Source organism: Arachis ipaensis, chromosome B10 (assembly GCF_000816755.2).
Source record: "Arachis ipaensis cultivar K30076 chromosome B10, Araip1.1, whole genome shotgun sequence".
Lineage (NCBI taxonomy): Eukaryota > Viridiplantae > Streptophyta > Magnoliopsida > Fabales > Fabaceae > Arachis > Arachis ipaensis.
The window spans coordinates 87,443,296-87,448,220 of record NC_029794.2 but is presented as its reverse complement, the minus strand read 5'-3'; the positions used below and the strand labels follow the sequence as shown (position 1 = coordinate 87,448,220).

The following is a 4,925-nucleotide window of genomic DNA, read 5'->3' as shown; positions in this document are numbered from 1 at the left end:
ATGTTCAGTTTGATTATAACTGTGGATGGTCATTGTTCCCATAGTCCAATATGAATAAATATGACTACTTTACTGTACAGCATTGATAACTCCGAGAAGCTAAGCTGCCAAAAAATAAAGACCCTTACATGGTAACATAACCAACGTATCATTTTAATGTCGATCCTAAAAAAATTCATCCTGGAAGCATGTAACTCTAATGTGCCATAAATAAATCCGTAAGCATATCATCAGCAAGTAAAATAATCATAATATGGTAGTTCAATTCACTGGAGCTAAACCTAAGTAAGCAACTTCTTCCTCCCTTTGCGCAGTGCCCCCTTCGGTAATCCTTCCGCACGTTCAATCAATGACCTCGTGCTAGGTGCAGTGTATGGTGAACTAACGTCCTTCTTCTTGTTCCGTGGTGCATTGCGCCGAACAGGTTTACCCTTTTTCTCCAACAATGAAATAAGCTGGTGAATCAATGCATTGTGTTAGCCACAAATAATATCCAGCATCAACTCCATCCGGTGTGAACTGAGTGAATCCTGATAGAACATTTATCAGGCGATTTTGTATTAAGAACCGTTACATTGATATTCAAACAACATGAATAATGAAATCCTGACAAATGTTTACAATAACAAACCTCGTCCCATTCGTAGAGTTCACGATCTTCTGTCCACCTTTCCATTAGTTTAATAACGCACATGCCACAGTCAAAGCTACGGGAAAATAAAACACTATTGCAATTAGGATGTCAAAGAAAACTTAAAAATTCTCAGATTTGGGTTATAATTTTATCTCACTTGTTCGGTTGAATTGGGACCTTGGCGTAGGAACGAGCTGGGCCATACGTACTCCGAACGAAGGAAGGAATAGCAATGCTTGCCATATCCTCACACAGTCTCCCCTGAAAATCATGGAACGAACAAACTCGAATAACATGCTATCGTATTACATAATATAACTGTATACTAAATAAAATAAGTATATTATATTACCACATATGCATCGAGCTTATCTCGTTCATCATGTACTGGTACAGAATGCAAACTGTCGAGTATAGCTATTCGCTTCGCATTCACCTCAAATGCATATACCCACCAATGACCTCCCCGACAATAAGAAAATAACCATTACAGCAAACAGTGCATATGAATGAGTGTATCTCGTTAGAAGAAAAATGTTAAGATAAAAAAAACTTATTGATCTCCCTCAAGCATTCAAGAACCACAACATACTCACATCATAGGATAACCCACTTCCAACAGCATAGTTGAGTAAACTCAATCAACTCTAACCATGTATTTAATATTCGAATCCAAAGACTGCGTGCGGCCACATATACAAATCTTGGTAAATTTTTTCATATCTGAAAAAGCAGCTTACCCATTTTCTCTTTGTTGCCACTACTTTGTCAAAGAACCTTGTATCCTCACCGAAGCTTGGGCTAAGACCGGCATAAATTGGCCTCACACCATCAATAAATGATGCCAGATGCTCATCTCATGTCACTGATTCCTGCAGACCCACACACAGTTAGAATCCAAACAAAAACTACTCCACTGTGTAATCAGAAGAATGTAATTACCAAGATGCCTGGAGACACGCAATAGAAATCTCGCTTGAACCTAGATGATTCGATGTCGTTGAAAGAGTAGCACATCCATTGAATTACCTAAACAATTTATCTGGCAATTGTAAACTATATACCGATATAAAGATAGGGAATTAAAGCGAACGAATAACTCCATATACTTACACAGCTGTTGACCCAATTGTGGGGTTTCAAGGACCAGAAGTCCTTCATTTGAAATACCATGTAGTCCCGTCCTTCATACTTAGCTAAATCTTGATTTTTGTTCAAGGACGAGTCCACTATCCATGATCTGATTTGTTTCTCCTTAATCTCCCCCAACTTTATTTTTTTAAGGCTTGGATGAATTGATTGAATCGGGGAAGGGGTTGGAGTCTTCTCAAACTGCGTTAAACCGAGTGAAAAGCTAGGCCTCCCTGGACTCGGTGTATGGTAGCCTGATTTGTTTGGCAACACAGTTTGTATGGGCTGCATGACTATGGCCTTTGAATCACACCCCTGTTCAACATTATTCAGAACTTCCTCAAATTCAGGATACTGAACGATCGAGATGTCGAATTCGCTGCAAAGGAATGTGATGTGTATTTTTGTGGAAAACGAAAAACGAATTCCAAACACACAAATCTAACCGGCAAGTATACCGGGTCGCATCAAGTAGTAAAACTCACGGGAGTGAGGTCGATCCCACAGGGATTGATGGATCAAGCAACTTTAGTGGGTGATTAGTTTAGTCAAGCTAACATTGATGTGAATTTTGTGAAATTGTAACAAACAGGAAGTAAAGGACAATGAATTTAAAGTTACAGAATGTAAATTGGCAAGTAACTTAAAGAGCAAGAAATGTAAATTGCAAGAATCTTAAATTGCAAGAAATTTAAATTGCATGAAATTAAAGGGGAGTGGGTGCTAAAAATTAAAGAAAGCAATAAAGCAAGCAATCAAAGAGATCTTGAGAATAAGTGACAGGAAATTTAAAGTGCAAGAAAATTAAATTCAGATAACAGTAGCTCAAATGTAAAATACAGAGGAACAAAAGTGTAGGAAATTCAAACAGAAGTAGAGAGTCACTTGAAGTACCCCTTCAGGCTGTTGTGGTGTGTGGCGCCAACGTTTGAGCAAAAGTTTGACCTCAAACGTTGGCGCAAGCTTTTCTCCTCCAGGGTGTGCAAGTGTGGCGCCAACGTTTGAGCAAAAGTTTGACCTCAAATGTTGGCGCAAGCTTTTCTCCCAAAAGTTTGAGCTAAAGTTTGAGGTCAAACTTTTGCTCAAGCTTTTTATACCAGCGGATCTTAAAACAGAAATGTAAATGAGCATGAAAAGCATTAAACAGAGGATGTAAAATTGAAATTCAGATCTCAGGACCCAAGAGACTAGATAACCAAGTCTAGATCTCAATGCCTTCCTAGATCCAACAAGAACAATTGCAAAGGAAATGTAAATTGCAGAGAAAGTAGATGAGAGAGCAAGTAACAGAAACTGAAATTCAATTAAGCAGAAAATTAACCAAGATCCCAAGGTGAGATTGAAACAGAAGTTCTTCAATTCTCCACCCAAGATCCGAAGCAAGAAAATTAAAGAGTGCTGGGCAAGAACAAGGAAGAAGAGAGATCAATTCTCCTCCCCAATTCTCTTGAATTAAAACAACAATGCTAGAATGTAAAAGTGAGCTCTCTACCAATCAAACCCGAAAAGAAAGCTCTATGAAAACTAAAAAGGGAAGCTCCCCGAAAAACTTAAATCCTATGCTATTTATACACTTTCTTCAAATGGTCTTCAAGCCTTCAATTGGGCCTTTGCTCTTGATGGAATTGGGTTGATAGAGGCCTTGGTTGATTGCTCTTGGAGTTTGGAGAAGAACCGAACCGAACCGGGTTTGGAATCATGAAAGCTTGAGTAAAAGTTTGAGTAAAAGTTTGAGGCAAACTTTTACTCCAACTTTTCACATCAGCCACCCTCTTTTGCTGATATCAACGTTGGGGCAAAAGTTTGGGGTCAAACTTTTGCTCCAATGTTGGCCTCCCCTTCCATACTCATGGCGCCAACGTTAGCCAAAAAGTTAGAGGCTAACGTTGGCGCAAACTTTTGCTCTCCAGGGTGTGTTGTTCATGCGCCAACGTTTGCCAAAAAGTTAGGATGCTTCAACCTTTCTCCAAGCTTTCTTCACCTATCATTAATCAACCAAACATATCAAAGCTATGCTCAAAATCATGAGATATTCATTCTTTCATAATATGTGACAATTATAGCATAAAACCTCATGAAATTACATTAATTCATACATGGTTGATTAAATCAAAGGAAACATGAAAATCTACCCAATTGGCTTGCTTATGGCTCCAGAAAGTGCATAATTCTATTGAAAACAAAAGAAAAAGGCTAGTAAAACTAGGCTAAAATGACTTGTCATCACAACACCAAACTTAAAGGTTGCTTGTCCCCAAGCAAGGAATGAATTATGCTCAATGGTTCTTTCATTTAAGATGGATTGAAGAACAACTTGTAAAGTCATGTGAGTGAAGTGTTTAAGTAACAGTGGGGTGAACTCTAAATTATATGCTCATACAAGGGCTTCAGTGCTTACTAGTCCTCACATATTGGGAGTCTTAGGTCTTAGGATTTTCATCCAAATGGTATCATGGAGATCTCTTTATATGTAGTCACCTTGAAGCAGCTTATAGTTTCTGTGCTTTGGCCTTGACTATAAGTGTCATGTCTCAAAGCGGCTCTTTAGATAAGCTTTCAATCAATACTCCTAAACCAGTTGGTTTTAAGGTATTAGGTGTTAAAGCACCCCTAAGGATTTACTTGCTCAAGCCTCTTTCTTTGACACAACTCAACCACAACCATTTACTAGGCTAACAACTCTTTGAGTTTTGTTTCTTCTTTCTTTTTCTGCCTAGTAATTGATGCTCAGAGCCTTGGGCCATGTTCTTTTTGCTTTTGTATTTTCTTTATTTTCTTTTATTTTGTTTGCTACTTCTTGGATCAATAGATTTTTGAGAATATCCACAATATTTCTTTGAACTTCATGTCCTGCCTATGAGCTCCCATGCAAGTTTTCACAAGTATGCAACCTCAATACATAATCATACAACTAGAACCGCCACTTCCCCTAATCTTTTGCTTGCCTCAAAATTGTTTAATTCCTCAATCCTTCTTTTCAAAGAACTTTCATGTGATGCATTTTTTTGAATATTGAGTGCAAACAAGTTTTGAAGAGAAAAATGTTGTGAATGATCAAGCATCTTTGCTTATTGAATTGTAGAGAACTATACTATGCAGACAGGCAGGGGTATTATATCACTTTCAATCATAGCAGTGTTTGATGTAAAACAATCACTTA

General features: G+C 38.0%; 1 long non-coding RNA gene across 1 annotated transcript; it reads right to left on the bottom strand.

Annotated features, from left to right (window-relative positions):
* LOC110268317 lies at positions 239-1,000 on the bottom strand. Its single transcript, XR_002356507.1, has 3 exons — positions 792-1,000; positions 632-707; positions 239-530 (listed from the first exon to the last, which is right to left on the bottom strand). It is a non-coding gene; the product is annotated as an uncharacterized LOC110268317 (long non-coding RNA).